Here is a 21,411-nt window from a genome sequence, read left to right on the forward strand (position 1 = left end):
TTTGTAGGCTATGAGTCTTTATAAATTAAAGTCCCTTTGGGTTTGGGGAAAAATATTATGTTAACATTATCACATGATATTAAAAAAAAAAAACTAGTCATTAAGACATTAAATAGGTGGCAACAAGGCATGGATTTAGAATTAAAGTGTTTGTGCAAAAAAAGAGATCTTTTTATGTTTGTCAGAATAAAACATCTGTGTTTAGGGAAACTGCTACGTATCAGCCTAGTTCTGTACTGGCACAATAATAACATTTCTAAAAACACTTCTTTAAAATCATTTTGTTATTATCACTTAAAAATAAATAAAATACAAATAAATAATTATATTAATTCAGTAAATAATTTGAGACAATTACTATAATGTTACTGTAATAATGTTACAAAATAAAGTTATAATAGTGTGAATTTAGATATATTGGGGCACTGTTTGACTTTTTCCAAAGTAAGCTCTTCTCATACTGAAACCTCAATCCCGTTGTTGCATTCTGCCTCCTGGGATAGTTTTGAACCTATTTCCCTGCAACTACTTAAAGATACCATCGCTAATATTAAACCAACTTTTTGCTCTCTCGATATCATACACCCCAAATTTTTAAAATCAATTATTGACGCTGTTGGGCCGGGATTAGTGTCTTTGTACAATAAGTGATTTTTATCGGCTCTATCCCTGCTGCCCTTAAAATGGCTACTGTCACTTCTTTACTCAGGAAGCCTTCACTAGATCCTTCTGTTCTGAATAATTTATGCCCTATTTCTGTATTACCTTTCATTTCAAAGGTATTGGAAAAAATTGTGTTTGACAAATTGTGTTTTCTAAATTGCCACGGTATTTCTGAAATCTTTCAATCGAGTTTTAAGTCCACTCACAGTACTGAATCTGCCCTCTTGAGAGTGTTAAACAACATTTTTTTTTTATCTACGGACTCTGGCGACTCTGTAGTCCTTGTGCTCTTAGATCTATCAGCAGCATTCGATACTATTGACCACTCTACTCTGATATCTAGATTAGAGTCCTATGTGGGGATAAAAGGAACCGTCCTTAAGTGGTTTCAGTCATATCTTTCTGATAAAAATTTTTTTTTTAGTCAAGTTAGGTAATTTTTCCTCTTCTGTTGCCCATCTAGCCTGTGGTCTTCCTCAAGCCTCAATCTTGGCACCTTCTCTTTTCTCTCTGTACATGCTACCTTTGGGTTCCATTCTAAGAAGACATGGGGTGTCCTTTCATTTTATGCCGACGATACCCAAATCTATTTACGAATCAAGAGAAATGATCTTTCAGCATTTACATCTTTATTTATCTAGACGAAGTTAAATCTTCGTTAGCCCAAAATTTCTTATCCTTAAATGAAGATAAAACTGAGGCAATAGGTTCTAGTTTTTATCAACTTTGTCTGCTGTCAAAAATCAAACCTTTTCTAAATCATAAAACCTTAGGCTGTTCATGCTTTTATTACCTCACACTTCGACTACTGCAATTCACTATACTGCGGTAGTTCAAAGTCTCAAATTGCTCGCCTTCAACTAGTGCAAAATGCTGCTGGCAGATTCCTTCATAATTGCCGTAAAAGCGCTCACATTACTCCAATTCTGAGGACCCTCCGATGGCTGCCTATCAAATTCAGAATTGATTTTAAAATTCTTTTATTTGTATATAAATCATTACATGATCAAGCCCCCACTTACTTACCCGAACTGTTGCACCCATATACAACTTTCAGAAGTGTAAGATCTAGTGATCAGAATCTTCTTTTAGTCCCACACTCCAGACTCAAACGCAGAGGGGATCAAGCTTTTTCAGTGGTTGGGCCACTTTTGTGGAATAACCTGCCTTTAGAGATTAGATTAGCCCCTTCTTTGACCGCTAAAAACGTATCTGTTTTCCTTGGCTTATAAATAATCTTCTATTATGGTATTTGCCTATTATTTTGTCTTCAAAATGTATATACTCTGTTCCCTTTGTCTTACTAATATATTTTCTTAGTCATTGTATTATTGGGGCTAGACTCTGTCTTAATTGTGTTTAGTGGTGCTGATTTCTTCATTTTATTTTACTCTTTTTCTGAATCTCACAGCACTTTGGTCAGTCATGTGGGTGTTTTTATATGTGCTATATAAATAAACTGAACTTTGAACTTTGAACTACACAACAGCTTTATTTATAAAGCTTGCAGACAGATCCAAAATGTGAGACAAAAACAAGGTCAAAAACAGGCAATGGTCAGGCAATGTGCAAGCAGCATAAACAGGGCAAGGCAAAGAGTCAAAACAAGAAAACCAAGTCCTAGATCTAAAAACCAGAAAAGACTATGACACTATGAACTGCTCGGTAACAACAGGTACAACAACATGGTGTTATGGGTGTTGTAGTTGGACATTGACATGACCCCCCATCAGAATGCATGAACGAGGGTGGAAATATTCAGCCATCCCAAAGCACATCAGGATTCCTGAGGAAAGGGAAGAAATATTCATATAATATTTATATGGTTAACCGATGTTCAGATAACAGCGAAACAGTTTGTCAAAATCCAAAACTAATTAAGTCTGAAAGTTACCTGATAAAGTTAGCTGCTGGTAGACACTGTGTACATGGTTTTCCCTCCATCACAGGCCCTGTTTAAAACTTGGACACAGCTTTTTCACCATCTTTGCGGTTAATGCTTTTTGCACTTGCTTTCTTCAAGCATCTTCACGAGGGAACAAGATGGACAAGTAATGCGCAGCCTTGTTATGTAAGCCAACAGTCTACACGTAATTTTTAGAATACAGTGTTGACATCAGAAGCTAGTCAGTATTCTACAAAGCTGTACCCAATGTATAAGAAACTGTAGCTTTCTGTTTGCCACCACGTCTCATTATTTAAGAGAATGAAGACGCTGCCAGAGACAGTAGCAGAAACAAGATCCAAACATACTTCAAACCATACTTCATTCAAATCAAATTGATCAAAACACATATATTGCTGCAAAAAGATTTAATACTGCAAGGGTGTGCATATTATTACCCTTCCTTGGCGTGCTGCCATCCTACTGGAATGTAGTGTAACACTGTTTCAAACAAACACAGACACAGACTCAGACTGGAATTAGATATTTAGCAGCTGATTTTTAATACTGGAATGTTTGAAAGTTCCTATGCATTTGTTTTTTGTTCAAAATGATAAATAATAAGCTAAATAATGATGTGCTCCTGGTATGATACCTAACGAGAAGAATAATAAGCAGAAAGGACATTTTTGCTGCATGTCATTACCAGAAACATTCATTACTCTAGCTGAGTTTCTGGGCCTTTTTAACATAAAGACAAAAACAATCTTATGTAATTTTTCTTTCACTAATGACGAGAAAAAAAGATAAGTAACTTTTCTAAAATTTAAAATAATTTTACAGATCTTGAGCTTAGGCTCTCTGGAACAGGAGGTGGTGAGGCCTCTGAAGCATTCTTGCCTCTTCCCACTCAAATTCTCGGTATTTAAAATGAAGATGAGATTCTCAGTCTGAAACACACAAAATAAATGCTCTTTTAAGATTAGAACTGACCAAATTGGTACACTGCACATCTGCAGAAATCATCAATCAAGTTTACTGATGGATAAGCAAACAAATGCAAGAATCTTTGATAAACTGCAATAGTTTTCTAATGATTAATACTGGTAATTTGGTTTAATGAGGTGATGAAATTTCCTACCATCCTTTTCACTTTTTCCCCTTCTGTCTGATTCAGTCTGAAGATCAGAGTTGACCTCTCCCTTCAGTAGCTTCATTCTGGCAGATGCATAGGCCTCTGTCAGGAAAAGAGAACATCCATAAATATGGGAAAATCTTATTACTACATGGTCATATGGTTTGGTCCATGTTGAACTGAGTAGATTAGCTGGCTTCAGTGGCATAATTACTAATGAGACTCAAATTACATTGTCTTTATGATGACAAAATGTGGAATACAGTAACTATTTTGCATAAAAATAGGGTTTCCCAACAATTAATAAGCATACTGTTAACAGTACACAAATTAAATGCATGAGCACAGCTACACAAGACAAGGGAAGTCCAGTAAAAATGCACACACAAAAAGAGATATATAATTGAAGTTAAACAATTTTAAATCAACTGCAATGTGCTGCAAAATTTAAAAGACCTAAGTTTACACTCAAACTGATGCTAATGTCTTAGCATTATTTACTTATTTCCTTCTTTGGTAAGAAAAACTTCTCTGTTTAATGGTTAAAATGCTCATTCTGGTGAACAACTTCTTCTTAACAAGTCATATAAAAAAAAATTCTCTCAGAAAGCATAGCTGGACAAGCAGCAGTAATGCACATGCTCGTAACCCCTGAGGTAAGGTGGCACTATCATGTGCATCTTGCCAATTGAGCTTCAGCTAGCAGCAAGTTAGTATTAATATGTTCACTGAGAAATTGCCCAAGGATGTTATTTAAAGCTATTTACAACTTCAGACAAGATGTCCTGTTTTAAAGCCAGCAAACTGTCATTAAAACAAACCACTAAAATATATGAAATATCCATTTCATTCAGGCTGTGCTAAGCTGAACTAATCTGTTCAGTAGCAAATTAGCTAGAAAGCTAACAGATTTTAGCAGGAAATGGGTGTAAAATAAAAAAAAAAAAAAAAAGCATAAACCTTGAGCCACATGCCAACTATAACTTGTTATATATTACTTAAAAAGTGTAGCTATTCTTCACATCTCTGCTTAATTCATTACTAGTAGATTTAAACTTAAGGCTGCTAATTAGCTGCTAGCTAGCTGCTTATCATTATACTGTATAACTATGTCTCCTTTTAAACATTTCACATTTATTAGTGATGTCAAACTCGAAACTCAGATTCCAACTGGTTTGATTCATTTAAAGTACGGAGTTTCGAGACATTGCTTCAGAGTCTGAATCAAAACGAAAAAGTCATGTGACTAGCCTGAACGAGGTTTCATTACGTCACACTGTTTAAAACCTTTTGAATGTTTTCCTGTAATTCAGTATACATGAAAAAAAAAAAAACTTGCAGCTTCATTCTATGCCGTCATCATAAAGTGAGGTTCCTATATCAGAGGATTTTATACAACCTATCAATGTGCAAGCCTAGGTCTTTCCTATTTACTTGTCAGAGGTTTTTATTTAAACTTGCATGTATTAGCCTTTATATTAGCTTGTCAGACGTCCCTTTCAAACATGTGTAACTTACTAAAACTTTAGCTAGAAAACTATTTCTGGTAACCATACAAATCATGCACTCTCAATGCACCATACATTCTTGCAGAGGAACTACTGAGTAGTTAGGGATAAAGTAATAGATGGTGTAGCAACTTGGAGCTCAGGCAGGCAGGACACAGACACAAGACAAGCGAGATTAGTGTCACACATGCTCTTTATTGACTTGAGAGGGAGATGTGAGGGGGTGAGGAGGTGCTGGTGAAGGAAGCATGAGGCTGATGGTCTTCCCTGGGCCGTGGGATGTGGATTGGAGAAAAGGGGATGGGTCGCTGTCGACGCCCATGCAGAAGCACAGATAATCAACGGTGTGTGGCAGCGTCCTTGAGGCCGGAGGCTTCCAGGAAGTACCAGGGCTGTGGACTTGAAATGCAGCACAGAAAGGGAGCAGTCCATGTAGTAACTCAGCTCCTCACTGGTACACTTGATGGCTAGGGCTTCTCGTTCTACGGCAGTCTACAGCCGTTCGGCGGGGGTCAGTGTCTGGCTTATGTGCAGCACTGGATGTTCTTCACTCTAGAAGCACTGGGACAGCGTGGCACCCAAGCCGGTCTCCGATGCATCGGTGTGGACGACGAAGGGCTGGTTGTAATCTGGGTTCTGGAAAACCGCTGAGCTGGTGAGCACCTGTTTCAGGGCCTGGAACGCCTACTCCACTTCTTCTGACCAGCAAGCTCGATCTGGTTTGTCCTTCTGGGACAAATATGAGAAGGGGGAGGCTACAGAGGAAAGGTTATGCACAAATCTGCTGTAGTACCCCACCAAACCAAAGAAGGCACGTACCTGTTGCTTATTTGTGGGATGTGGGTAATCTTTTTCTACCTCTGTTTTCTTTTCTTGTGGTTTCAGCATCCCTCAGCCAATGCGGTACCCCAGGTGAAAATTCACCTGGACCACCTTGCTCAAGGACTGTGTAGGGGCCCTGCCAGTGGGCCAGGAATTTACAGGGTGCTGATGGAAGCAGGGGGAGCACACGATCACCAGGCTGAAATTCTCAGGGTCGTGTGGGGCGGTTGTAGACCCGTTGTTGTTTGGCTTGGGCATCCTCCATCCTGCCTGATTGGCCTGGGGGTCCTGCCTGATTATGGGGCCAGCCAGTCGGTCCACTCCTGTATCTCCTGGATGTATTCAGTGATGGTGCGGAACAGTGAGGGTTGTTCCTCCCATGTTTCGGGGGGCCACGTCCAGCAGTCCTCGAGGTCTCCGGTTGAAAAGGAGCCAAGAGGAGGTCCCAGTTCCTTCCTTCCCGTCGCAGCATCCTTCAGAGCATTTGATTGAATTGCTCGACCAGGCCATCGGGGGTGGTACATGGATATTCTGTGGTGCTTCACCTGCAACAGCTGGCAGAGAGCGGCCATTAGTTGAGACAAAGAGTGTACCTTGTTCTGTTAGAAGGTCCTTCGGGATCCCCACCCAACTGAAGAGGAGAATCTTTTCTTCTTTGGCGATGTTCCGGGAGGTGGCTTTCCAGAGTGGGACCGCCTCAGGGTAGCGGGTGGCCTAGTCCACGATGACAAGGATGTACTCGTGGCCGCGGGCGGACTTTGGGAGCAGCCCCAGGTGAATGTATAATACCAAATGTAGAATACCAAATGGGAGAGACACAATGTGTTTTATGGCAGGGTGGACCACCAGTCTGGTAGCTCACCCTGAGGTGTTGTATGGTAATCCCCACATGGACAGTCTAAAGATCAATGTGATTACTGAGCGTGATACCACTTAAGACCATGAAGATGGATCTGGACTGCAATTGATATGAACAGTCTTGCTACGATGACTTAGGTCTACAATTACTATAGCTTTAGGACTGCAATTGCTATTAAACATTTTTGCACTCAAGTCCATGAGTGAACAGTTGATAACTTCAACAAAATAAACTTCATGTGAAAACTATAATGAATTTCCTGTTTACACAATTGCAAATTTTGACCATGTAGTACACAGTTATAGAAGGGAATTATTTATAATTTCACTATTCGTTGTAACCCAGATGAGAATGGGTTCCCTCTTGAGTCTGGTTCATCTCAAGGTTTCTTCCTCATGTCATCTCAGGGAGGTTTTCCTTGCTACCATCGCCATTAGACATATACTGCAACTGTAAACTGACAACATACAAGTGATTGATAACATACAAGTGATTAAATCTAGAAAAATATGCTGTAGGGAATTTAGCTCATTAGATGTTGACTTAGTTTGGTCTTATAATTATGATGACGTAAAGATCATTAATGTAAACAGTAATGTTGATCTTGGGGAAATTTATCAAAATAAGTTTGGCAAGACGTCTTATTCACTCTGGCAAGTCATTACTATCATGGCCGTCGACAGTAATAACTTCCGTTGAGGACAATCTTTATAGAGCACAGTACTACTGATCAGGCACCCTAGGAACTCTAGATGGTGAGCAGAAAATCACTGCACAACATCACCTTGAACATAGACGAGACTTTATTATACTAAGCTACTACAGACACAGGCTAAACTACTGCACACATATCCTAAACTACTACACACATATCCTAACTAATGCACACATATACTAGACTACTACACACATATCCTAAACTACTACACACAACCAACACACACATATCCTAAACTACTACACACAATCAACACGCACACAGACATACACATTCATACATATGGGAATATGACATGAGAAGAACCAGTGATAATAACTAGAGAGTTGAGTTCTGAAACATGACCTGACCTGAGTGAGGCATCATTATATATCAGCATTAGTTGGGAGGTATCAATACTTGCTTTGCCTAGGTGGTGAGTGGAACGAGTTGTTGTTGGTCAGCAGGTTCTAGTCGGACCGGAGTTGGAGGATGTTAGAGGAGTTATTGATCGTCGCCAGAGAGGGAGGATGGAGTCTGGACGGCTGGGAGAAAGGTCGATTCAAGCGAAGTTCGAGGATGCCCATCTTGGGACCTTCTGAGGCAGGTTCTCTTCCTGTTCCAGCTCTGTTCGGGTTCTAGTTCAGCTCGGGTTCCAGCTTCAGCTCCAGCTCTGGCTGTTCTTTTCTTTGTCGAGGCGTTCTGTGTGTTTCACTTGCTTGGGCATGCGGTTTTTATGTTAGTTTAGATGAGCCGGCCTCTTGAGGTCTTCAACCAACCGCAGGCCAGTTTCGAGGTGATTGGAGAGTGACTTGGCTGGCCCTCCAGCTAATTTGCATTTAATGCATATAATAAATGTATGATATGAGGTACTGAGAATTGCAAATCATCAACAGCTTCAGCACATGAAGACAAGCATGCAGATACCAAACATGACATACATACGTGTGGCCATTAGCTACTGGGTATAATGGTGTGTTTACAGAATGAAACAGACTTAATATTATATAATTCCATTAATAGTGGGGTTGTAATATAATGCTGGTTTGAATACGTGATTTGGAGGTAGCACCGGACTTCCCACCATGTGAGAAGTCGCCGTGGCTGAGGTGTAAGTTAAGTCTTGCCCTCTGGTTTAATACAGCATGTGTGAAGGCATGTTCCCCATACAGACTTAATACAAAACCCAGCGACTACACTGAAATAAAATAAGGCAGATGCAGAGAAAGAAAAGAACATTCTTAAAAAGTGGAAGAGTCTTAGGCATGGAGTCCTTTTGCTGATTCCGTTGAGAACAAAAGGTCATTCCAACCTCAGCAGGATGTAGTGTGGTGTGGAGTGTGATAAATCTCAGCCAGTTCCCTAATCCAAACAAAAGGCATCTGTTAAGGGTGGTCAATTAGAGGTCAGCTCCAGGGAGGGGTAATTTACACCCTTTTTTGGGGGTTTTCTGCGTTCCGATGACCGTTATCATCCCTTAATGTTTAACGACCTGTCGTTTAGCATAGACAGGCCGGAGCCATCTTAGGTCCGTTGGGTGTAAAGGAATGTCTTTGTCCTGTGTGTGGTTGGAGAGACAGTCAGTTTCTTTAGTTTGATAGTCTCGATTCCTACAATGCTCAGGATGTATAAAATGGTGTGCATTAATGTTAGTCAAAAATGACAATATTCTCTGACAGATATTGAAGATAAGTTGCTCCTGTGCAAACTGAACTTATATTGCAAGAGTTGATTTATGTCAACATAGACAAATTTAATCTTAGCGAGCTTATGTATGTGGGTTGGCAGTTTAGTATGGTAAGACTATGTATGGCTCAACATATAATTTCACAAATGTGACAAATAAAAGAAAGTGATATTGGATCACAAATAAAGATGATTTTGTAGATATCTAGCATGTAGTTATAACAGTTGTTAAACTATATAAATTAATTTTTCCCACTGTTGACTAGACTATATTGACACCCCTCTCAGGTACTGGGAAGTAGCCTAATATAGTCTAACTGTAAATTAAAACAAACAGAAAAGAGGGAAAAGAGCAAAACTAAACCAAACAAAAGTGAGGATGTTGCTATAGATATATCAGAGAATTTTTTTTACTGTAAATTTAGACATTTCACTATATAAATAAACAAACCAAAAAAATTTAGATGTTTATGTGAAGGACATTCATTCTTTTTTTCTTTAATTGATATAAAAAATCTCAGTGGACCCAGAGTTTCCTCTGGAAACACTGGGCACAGTGCAGGAATAATAGGACGCTAGCCCATTACAAGTCAAGACACAAACTCTCACACACACACATCTAGAGTCAATGCAGGGTAGCTAAAACATATGCTTTCTAATTACTATATGTATATGGATTAAGACACCTAGTTTGTGTTTTCCCTATGTGTGTCTGTGTTTTACTTATGCATAAGGAATAACGGCAGGACGTGTCATTTTAGAAAATTAATCAATGGCTTTGGTCAGATGAGATTTGAGAATTCAACAGCGCTGTGAGATGAATGTAAATAAAATGTTCCAGCAAGAGGCAATATGTCATTGTGACGGCGGGCCTCCGTACCACATGCACAAACTGCTGCACGCTCCTCACACTACTGCTGCCATGGTACTGAACAGACAGCGCCATTTCAGCACTACTGCTTTGGACCACAGGAGAGTACATGGCTGCAGGGCGGACCTGGGGAATGAAGCACGGCTGGTGCGAGATTATCACTGCGGCTCTCAGAGAAGACTGGTGAGAATAAAAGGGCACCAGGGCCAGAGGAAGGCAAGTTGCTTCTATCTGTATGCTGATGCTGACACACTCTGTTCATTACTTTGCAGACAGCGACGGCGACCCTCTCCCACTGCTGTGTGCCCTGGCAGAGACCCTCCACTCTCTCTGCCCTCGGAAGTGTCCCGGTCCTCCCGCTGCCGCACCTTGCTACCTTCCGGCCTGCAACGACCTCCACCACACTCCACCCTGACAAATCCCTTACTGCTCTCTGCACCTCAGGATGGCATCCTATACCCTCTCTGCACTACTATCTGCCCTTTTCCCTCTCACCTAAGAAAATAAAAGCTCCCTAAACACCAGCCCCCACCTCTGTCTGTGTCTGTGTTCTGACTGCTGCAGCAGCGAGTCACTACACTGGTGGAGAATGTGGGCATGAGCACGGACCCAGACCCCACCCTCACCATGGCCCCACTACTAAAACACCTGCTTGAAACCAAACTGCACTAGTGGGGGATCACCCAGGAAATGGCGCAAGGGCTCCAAGCAGCCACAGATGAACCACGATCCTCATCGGGACACCCAGCGCCTTCTGGTCAAGCTGACTGTGGACAATGACATAGAGGCCTACCGGCACTCCACTGAATGGATTGTGACCCGCAAAGTTTGGCCTAAAGGGGACTGGATCCAGGTAATAATGCCCCTCCGCTCGGGGGAAGCCCAGCTGGCCAGCTGATGCTACCAACTTCAACAAACAAGTTCCTCTACCGCTAGAGGAACACATGCGGTCTCCCGGAACCTGCAAGGAGATGGCTGAGGCACTGGCCGCTTTGGCATTCAGGAGAGGATAGCAGAGAGAGTTCTTCCCCGGCCTCCGTCATAACGCTCCACCCCAGCACCAAAGACACACCCAAGATGGCGGTGCGGCAGTAGCACGCAGCGGCCACTCCGGATACAAAATGGTGCTTTTTTCGTCCTTAGGCCAACTTTTTAATGGCACATGGACATCGGAGCCACTGGTGTTCGTGTATACCACCGCCAGACACTTATAAACCTAAGACACAACAATACAGCCACTCTGCAGGATGATCTGGTGGAGAAGCTACGTGATCTCAGCTTGCTGCAGGGACCAGGCCTCCAGCCCTCGGCGTCGCCCGATGCCGGTGGCTGGGGGAGGGGACATTGCAAGCGGTGCGCGAGAAAGCAGAAGCGCGGCAAGAGGGCGGGGGTTCGTGCTAGGCTAAAAACAAACCCTAGCCGGCCGGCTCTCCCGTCTATCCTGCTCTCCAATGTCTGCTCCCTGGACAATAAACTGGATTACATCCGACTCCAGCAAACTACGCAGCATGAGTTTAGAGACTGCTGTGTCTTTGTTTTCACGGAGACGTGGCTCAGCGACAGAGTTCCAGATGCCGCCATTCAGCTAGCCGGGCTAGCCTCGTTTCATGCCGACAGAAACACAGCTCTGTGCGGTAAGGCTCCGGGCGGCGGCTTGTTTGTTTACATCAACACGGAATGGTGCAAGAACTCGGTGCTAGTCTCTAGTTACTGCTCATCGCTGGTGGAGTTTGTGACTGTTAGATGCAGACCTTTTTATTTACCACGGGAATTCACTACCGTCCTCATAATTCCCCCCAGTGCTAATGCTAAGGAGGCGCTCTGTGTACTGTATGGGGCTATTAGCAAGCTGCAGAATTCAAACCCTGATGGACTGTTTATTGTTGCCAGAGATTTCAACCATGCAAATCTCAAATCAGTGCTCCCTAAATTCCATCAGCATGTGGACTTTGCAACAAGAGGGAAGAACGTGCTGGTCCTTGTTTACACAAACATCCCCGGTGCGTACCGGGCGGAGCCCCGCCCCCACCTCGGCTACTGAGACCACATCTCTGTTATGCTAATCCCAGCATACAGACCGCTAGTCAGACGCTCCAAACCAGTTCTAAAGCAGGTGAAAACCTGGCCAGCAGGAGCCATCTCTGCTCTTCAGGACTGTTTTGAACACACTGACTGGCACATGTTCAGGGAAGCGGCAACTGACGGTGACTTCACCGGCTTGGAGGAATACGCGACATCAGTGACCTGCTATATCAGCAAGTGCATTGATGACATCACTGTCTCCAAGACCATCACCTCACGCTCCAAACAGAAGCAGTGGATGACTGCAGAGGTGCGCGCGCTACTGAGGACCCGGGACTCTGCTTTCAGAGCAGGCGACAAGGTGGCCCTAAGAACAGCGAGGGCCAAACTGTCCCGGGCCATCAGAGAAGCAAAGCGTGCACACGCTCAGAGAATCCACAACCACTTCAAGGCCAGCAGAGACACACGGCGCATGTGACAGGGCATCCAGAACATCACAAACTACAGGACACCACCATCTGCCTGTGACAGTGATGCCTCCCTCCCAGATGCGCTGAACGACTTCTACGCTCGGTTCGAGGCACAGAACGGCGTGACGGCGAGGAAGACCACCCCTTCTCCCAATGACCAGGAGCTGTGTCTAACCACGGCCGACGTGAGGAAGACTCTACACAGAGTCAACTCACGAAAGGCTGCTGGACCAGACAACATTCCTGGCAGGGTGCTCAGGGGATGTGCAGACCAGTTGGCAGATGTTTTCACGGACATCTTCAACACCTCCCTGTGCAGCACCGTTGTTCCGACGTGCTTCAAGGCCACCACCATCATCCCCGTGCCAAAGAAGTCTTCAGTGTCCTGCCTCAATGACTACCGTCCCGTTGCACTTACACCCATCATCATGAAGTGCTTCGAGAGGCTCATCATGAGGCACATCAAGACCCTGCTGCCTCCCTCACTGGACCCCCCTGCAATTCGCTTACTGCCCCAACTGCTCAACAGATGACGCCATCACCACCACCCTCCATCTGGCCCTCACCCACCTGGACAATAAAGACACTTATGTTAGAATGCTGTTCATAGACTTCAGTTCAGCATTCAATACAATCATTCCTCAGCACCTGATTGGAAAGCTGAACTTGCTGGGCCTGAACACCTCCCTCTGTAACTGGATCCTGGACTTCCTGACTGGGAGACCTCAGTCAGTCCGGATCGGGAACAGCATCTCCAACACCACCACACTGAGCACTGGAGCCCCACAGGGCTGTGTGCTCAGTCCATTGCTGTTAACTCTGCTGACTCACGACTGTGTAGCAATGCACAGCTCAAATCACATCATCAAGTTCGCCGATGACACGACCGTGGTGGGTCTCATCAGCAAGAACGACGAGTCAGCATACAGAGATGAGGTGCAGCGGCTAACGGACTGGTGCAGAGCCAACTGAATGTGGACAAAACTAAAGAGATGGTTGTTGACTTCAAAAGAGCACAGAGTGACCACTCTCCGCTGAACATCGGCGGCTCCTCCGTGGAGATCGTCAAGAGCACCAAGTTTCTTGGTGTTCATCTGGCGGAGAACCTCACCTGGTCGCTCAACACCAGTTCCATAACGAAGAAAGCCCAGCAGCGCCTGTACTTTCTGCGAAGGCTGAGAAAAGCGCATCTCCCACCCTCCATCCTCACCATGTTCAACACAGGGACCATCGAGAGCATCCTGTGCAGCTGCATCACTGCCTGGTTTGGGAATTGCACTGTCTCAGATCGCAAGACCCTGCAGCGGATATTGAGGACAGCTGAGAAGATCACCGGGGTCTCTCTTCCCTCCATCTCGGACATTTACACCTCTCGCTGCATCCGCAAAGCCACAAGCATTGTGGATGACCCCACACACTCCTCTCACACACTCTTCACCCTCCTGCCATCTGGTAAACGGTACCGAAGCATTCGGGCCCTCACAACCAGACTGTGCAATAGTTTCTTCCCTCATGCCATCAGACTCCTCAACACCTAGAACTGGACTGAAGGAAGGAACACACACACACACACACACACATATATACACATACACACAACTGAACATCCTCCATGCACATGTTTTACACATGTTTTGCACATGTTTTATGCTGCTGCTGCTAATATTATGTTTACACATAATACAATACCATTATGTTTACATTACTTCAGCTATTTATATCAAACTCTGTATTATTTGCACTATTGTCACTTGGCCACTTTCAAACAGAACTGCATACTGGTCAGCGTTGTAGTTATTGTACTGTCTTGTGCGTCCGCACGTTTGCACTTGTGCACTTTATGTTTAATTTATGTAGTCCCCGTAGCTCTGTGTTATTCTGTGTTGTCTTATGTAGCACCTTGGTCCTGGAGAAACGTTGTTTCGTTTCACTATGTACTTGTATATGGCTGAAATGACAATAAACTCCACTTGACTTGACTTGACCGTGCAGTAGCGGAGAGGAGAGCCCTGGCTAGTGGAATGTGCTGTCCACACTCGCTCTCAGCCCTGAACCCCCACCATTACTATTAAACTAGATGGCACACCCATTCCAGCCCTGCTAGACTTGGGGAGCACAATCCCCTTGGCCCACCGATCGGTCCTACCCCAAGCCATCAGGGTGTCCAGTAGCATTTTAGTCTCCTACATGCACAGGGATGTCCAGGAGGTCGACGCAGGAGCTGAGGGTGAGTCTGACAATAACCCTAACCTGCTCACCTCTGTGTAACACCAAGTGGCCAACAACAGCAATTTTGGACGGGAGCACAAGGAAGATGATTGTCTGAAACACTATTGGTGACAGATGCTACAGATTGAGGTATAGAACCAGCAGGGTGTCCAGGCTTTACCCACCTCGTATTTCCTGATAAGAGGGGGCCTGCTATATTATCACAACAAGCGTTGGGAGCAAGCATGTGACCTCCTGGTGGTCCCCTGATCCAAAATCAACCTACTGATGCACCTAGCCCACTCTCACCAACTAGGCGGCCACTTAGGGGTCTGCAACACCCTTGAAAAACTAAGGGACTGCTTCCACTGACTGAGCCCTCACTGCCAGCACACCTCCCCCAAGAAGCCCGCACCCATCCTGATCAGTCTGCTTCCCATCATTGACATGCCCTTTGAAAGGGTGAGCATGGACTTTGTAAGGCTACTCCCAAAATCTGCCCAGGGACATGAGTTCATACTAGTGATTGTAGACTACCCCTGAGGTAGTCGCACTCCAGAAGTCCACCTCCCATAACATCACCAGGGAGCTCGTCCTCCTCTTCAACTGAGCAGGATCAGATCGCCTGGGTAGCTCCCATTGTGAAGTAACACATGGAGGAAGCACAATCAGAACAGAAACAGATCTAAAACTGACCAGCCAATGGAGGGGACTGCTGCCCAGTGTGAATTCCAAGTTCCTGGCCCACTGGCAGGGCTTATACACGATCCTCGAATGGGTGAGCCCAGTGAAATACCACCTGCATCAGCAGGGTAAGAAAAAGACACTCTATCACATCAATCTAATAAAAAAGTGGATTGAACCTGCTCCAGCCTTTATCGATGTCTCCATAGAACTGCCAGGGCACACCTTGGTCCAAAAGGGTGAAGAACTCACTCACTCACAGCAGCAAGAACTCTCAAAGCAGACTTGGTGGATCAGTTCACAGAATTGCTTTCAACAGAGCCAGGACTGACATAATTCAGTTCAGTTCCAGACTTCAGACAGTCACTGATTGCAAAGGATTTGCATCCAAGTATTAAAAATAATCCTAATATTTATAACTGTTAATTTGTGCAATTATTTTTTAGCCTGTAAAAATTCAGGGACCCTGTAAAAAGGTCTGTAATTCCTAAACATTTAATGCAATATTTCTGTTAAACCCCTTGAATTAAAGCTGAAAGTCTACACTTCGATCACATCTTGATTTCTTCATTTCAAATCCATTGTGGTGGTGTACAGAGGCAAATTTACAAAAATTGTGTCACTGTCCAAATACTTATGGACCTGACCGAAGTAACCCAATTTACCAGAATCATCATCTGGTGTGATTGTAATGTAGTGGATATAACACCTAAGGCTTGTGAGGTATCATTAACCAATTTCTCAACTTCACGAGATCGTGTTGGCGAAAAAGGGAATCTTTGCTTTGAGTTTAATCCCTGCAGTCTAAATGCCATCAGATCCTGCAGTATGATTTTTGATCACTACCCACTGTTCTGGCACAATAGCATTTGGAGGTCAGGTCCATGCCTCCTGAACACGCTGTTGTGCAGAGCTAACAGCTTCAGTGAGCACTTCACAATACTTCATTAGCATATCAGAGGTAAGATGCACATCTGCTTGTCTTAGGGCATTTTCAGACCTCTAGATCTGTGCTTTGTTCCGAAACGGGGACTTAAATTGTTACAATGTTGCATTTTCTCTCTCATTGGAGTGTGCCTGCTGAGTGCGCCAGGTTCCGCTCATAGCGCTCATCCATCAAGATGGCTCGACAGCAGCTCCATGAGCTTATTATGGCTTTGTTTTTAGCTGTAGTTATTATAATTTAGCAGTTTGAATCGACGTTTCAATGGGACAACATTGTTGTAAGTCACCCGTTTTGGAAAAGAGCCATTACACATCATTTTAAAATGAAGAGGCATGCTTTGAGCTCATCACGAAAGATCTATCAGGTGTGTTCAGAGTTATCAGCATATCTATCACTTGTCAACATATTTCAATCACTATAGCTTTTCAGGATTTCAGATTTTTTTTTTTTGAAAGTCCAAATTTCAATGAGGCATTTTACTTCGTCTTTGGTCCACGTTAAACCGCAATTAATGCTGTGAGCCATTAGCAAAACAAACATGCTTTTTATGTAACAGTTGCCATCATGCATTGCTACACAGGTTGTTTCACTGGTTTCGGAAAATTGTTTTGGTGCACATCCAATTGTGATCGCCCTGTTCATATATGGCTAAACAAACCGAACCAAGGGAGAAAATGCACCAGGTTCTGAAACAAACACTGCAAAAGAGCCAGGTGTGAAAACGCCCTTAGATCGATTGTCCCCAGTAGGTCCTTCGGTCGAATTGTAATGATGGGCTGAGACCGACCCCCTCGTGGGTGTGGACTGAATACTGCATACAACAGCAGGCAACGCATCCGCCCGCAACACCCCACTCTGGTGTAACTTCGACAACTGCTGTTTCAAAGTCTGATTTTGATGCTCAAATTGTCCAGAAGCCTGAGGCCTATATGGACAGTAAAGCTTCCACTGAACATTCAACATTCTTATGGCACAGTACCCAGCATTGCACAACATCAAACGCATGTGCTTAGAGTTCCACTATGTAGAAGAAAATCAGTGAACCATACTTTGAACAACCGGCAGAATCTAGACTTGATCCACCCAGGACCATACTTCTAATGCGATAGCATTTGCGTACATGTCCATCAGCACCTGCTTCAGCAGTGTCCGCTCCATTCCTACAAACACTGGAGATCTGCCCAATCTATTCAAAGCTTGGGTTAAAACTTTAAACAATTTCTTGCTAGCCCTGGGAGAGGAGCTACCTAATGCTAAGAAGTGTGCTCTTCTCATACATTGCCTAGGAACAGAGGGCCAAAGATTGTTCTACACCCTTAATGTGAATGAACATAAGTATGCTGCTGCTTTGAACGCAATTCAGGATTTTTTGTTCCCTAAAGTTAATGTGGTTGCTGAACGTTACCGCTTTTCGCAAAACCACAGACCAGTATGTGGCTGCTGTACGTGAGCTGGCTGCTACCTGTGAATTCGGTGCCATGGAGGCCAAGATGATTGACGATCAGCTTGTCGAAAAGACTAATTTGACTTGCATCAGAGAATGGTTGCTGCTGAAGGACTGCTCGACCTTGAGAAGCCATGACTGTTGCTCACCAAATCAAAACTGCAACGGTGGAGGCCAAATCGATGATAGCGTCAAACATAGTACAAGCAGTCCACAGCAGGTCGGCAGGGAAAAAGTAAAGTCCCAAACCCACCTGAGGATTTACCTGCTACCTTTGTAGGTCCAAGCAGCACGCAGCTAACTTTTCTGGACTGTGGCAAAATAATGTGCACTATACAGATAAGTGTGAGCACAGGACATAAACGGGACATTCAGTTAATTGTAGATACTGGATCAGCTGTGTCTACATTACCAGTGTCCATTTACACAGAGGTTTTCAGTCAAGCCTCACTCTCACCACCAAAACTTAGTCTAGTTAGCTTTGGGGGTGCAAGTGAATGGGTGCCTGCCTGCAAGTATGTCATTCTGTGGCCATTGCACCACCACAGACATGTACACTGTACAAAAGTGATCAGCTGTGCTGGGCAGAGACTTATTTACTGGACTGTGTCTACAACTATGTGATGGCCATGTCAGCTCAGCCCAGTGTACACACCCTGTCTCAGCTGTAACTACAAGCCCCAAAACCATGCTGGGATGTGCAAAAGGTTTTTGTACATTGTGTCAAGCATTGTGTCCGTGATGAAGTGTCCAAGGAACTACAGAAGCTCTTATGACAGGATGTAATCGAGTCTGTGGATGCATCTGAATGGGTCTCACTAATAGTGTTCACCAGAAAAAAAAGACAGGGGATTTGGCTCTGAGTGGACCTACGTGTGCCAAGAAAATCAGTGGTTGTGGACAGTTTTCCTCTTCCGCATGGAGATGTTTCTGAGTCTGTGTGAAGCACCAGTGTTTTCCACATTAGACCTCCCATCAGGTCGTGCTGCATGAAGACAGTTGTAAATTTACAGCGTTTATCACGCATGATGGATTATTTCATTTTAAAAGGGTTCTATATGGACTGGCTTCAGCCCCAAGCTGCTTCCAGAGGATGATGTCTGAAATTTTTGAAGGCCAGCCAGGAGTCCAGTGCTACCTGGATGACATCATGGTCGCAGGAGCAACGGTAAAGGAGCATGACAACAACCTGCAATCTGTGCTGCAGCATATAGATAAGGCAGGACTCAAACTGAACACATCAAGGTGTCACTTTAAACAACCAGAACTGTCATTCCTGGGTCACACACTGTCTGCAAATGGATTACAGCCTGATGCCTCACATGTCTCTGTGGTGACAGATGACAGATGTGGTGATATGGTGTAGGTGTCCTCACTCAGCTGCACACAGGCAGCACTGTGGCATTCATATCATGATGGCATTTACATATGACATTCAATATAAGCCAGGATGTGAGACTATGACTGCAGACTGTTTATCCCACTTACCACTCCCCAGTACTGACCCTATGCTGGAAAATGATATTGAAGTGGTTGTACTCACCTCTACACTCAGTGCAGTATCCAGCACTGAGTTTAAAGCTGCATGCAAGTCTTGTTCCATTCAAACTGAGCTGCGCACACTTCTTTCTTCAAAATGGCCAAAGCCTGCAAAGACAATGGGTCGTGCTTTACAGCCATACTTTCAAATAAGACATGAACTTTCGCTCCAGGATGGTTATGTGGTGCAAGGGACCAACCACCTCCTAGTTCCGGAAGATTTTCAGTCCAAATTCATTTCTTCACACATGACACATATCAGAGCATTGTCAGAACCAGAAGGAGGCTGAGAGAAATTGACTGGTGGCTTGGCATGGATACGGAAAGTGGAAATGGCTGTGAAATCTTGTGTCACATGTCAGTTACATGACAAATCTGGTGTCACACCACCACTTCAACCTGTACCATACCCTACTGGTGCCTGGACAAAAGTGGCCATAGACATCATGGGTCCTCTTGACACAGCACCTGTGGACAATTGCTTTTTGGTCGTTCTGGTAGACTATTACAGTGGCCTGAGATAGCATTTGTTTCACATGCTACCACTCATTAAGTGTTATAGTTTCTGTCTACTGTATTCAGTAGAGAAGGGAATCCAGAGGAACAGATTTCTGAGAATGGAGTACAGTTCACTTCACCTGACTTCAAGCTGTTCCTACAAGTCAGAGGAATCATTAGATTAGATTAGATTCAATTTTATTGTCTTTGTGCAGAGTATGAGTACAGAGCCAATAAAATGCATTGGTAGGAAGCTGGGAATAGAGCGCAGGGTCAGCCATGATACAGCGACCCTGGAGCAGATGTGGTTATGGGCCTTGCTCAAGTGCACAACAGCAGCAGCTTGACAGTGCTGGGGCTTGAATCCCCGACTTTCTGATCAGTAACCCAGAGCCTTAACCGTTCAGCCACCACTGTATTTAAAGGTGGAAAGAGTTTACCAAAGACTGTCTGCAGGCATAACATGCAACTCCGCACACCACAACACAGTGTACTCTAGCTGAATTCCTGCATGATAGACCCATGCTCACTAAACTAACACATCTCTAGTGCCACTTGCCACCTGTACATAAACTGCCCTCACTTCAAGAGCTTGCTTCGCATGTGAGAGAAAAACAAGTAAAAAGCAAACAGTACACTGACAAGAAATGTGGTGCAAAGCATGTCTCCCTTCAGTGTGGATCATATGTACATGTAAAGAGACCAGGTGCTATGCCAAAGACTCAGTCTAAGTTTGGAAAATCCCTAAAGGTTGATACATCTAAGAAAGGTCTGATACATCTTGTGTATCAGACATTGCAGTCATCATTAAATAAGAGGGGTTGGTGATCTTGGTCCTTTGCAGGGCAATGATGGGTGCTGTGAGAACATCGAGCCAATTGCCCCATCTCTGGCCAATCACTATGAACGTCTTGCACTGACTTGGCCAATCAATGGTAGAGAGGGATAAAGGAGCAGCTGGAGATGCCAGGGGGGAGAGAGAGATGTATGCATGTCATGTGTTTGTATTTTACATTATGTTTTACGTTATGTTTATGATTAAAAGGTTACCTTTACGTTCACTAGGTTTCTGCCTCCTTCCCCGTTTGTTGAAGTTTGTCAGTTATCTTGTAAATTTGGATGATACTTATGATGTCACCCCATTGCTCACCATGAAACATGAATTAAATTGATACCAAAAATGCCCTGACCATTTTGGTTAAATGTAAACTAGATTCATTCCATATGGTCTCGCTGACCCACAGTCCGGATCATTTCAATCTGACCAGCCCTGCATCATCTTACTGCCACAATTTGTAGTAGAATTACATGGAGCATGTGGTTCCATGATGTGCTTTCAAGAAGCAATAATATATATATATATATATAATTTTTTTTTTTAATGAGGGCCTACATAACAATTGTGTGGTTCTCACCAACTTGTATAAACAAACAAATAACCTCAGATGACAACAAAAAAACAACAGATTTATGT

General features: G+C 43.9%; 1 long non-coding RNA gene across 1 annotated transcript; it reads right to left on the bottom strand.

The window, feature by feature from the left end:
• Positions 1 to 1,836: 1,836 nt before the first annotated feature.
• On the bottom strand, positions 1,837 to 19,949 carry LOC113544646 (uncharacterized). Its single transcript, XR_004577812.2, has 4 exons — positions 19,444 to 19,949; positions 3,690 to 3,785; positions 2,558 to 3,498; positions 1,837 to 2,449 (listed from the first exon to the last, which is right to left on the bottom strand). It is a non-coding gene; the product is annotated as an uncharacterized LOC113544646 (long non-coding RNA).
• Positions 19,950 to 21,411: the final 1,462 nt, after the last annotated feature.

Source organism: Pangasianodon hypophthalmus, chromosome 3 (genome assembly GCF_027358585.1).
Source record: "Pangasianodon hypophthalmus isolate fPanHyp1 chromosome 3, fPanHyp1.pri, whole genome shotgun sequence".
Lineage (NCBI taxonomy): Eukaryota > Metazoa > Chordata > Actinopteri > Siluriformes > Pangasiidae > Pangasianodon > Pangasianodon hypophthalmus.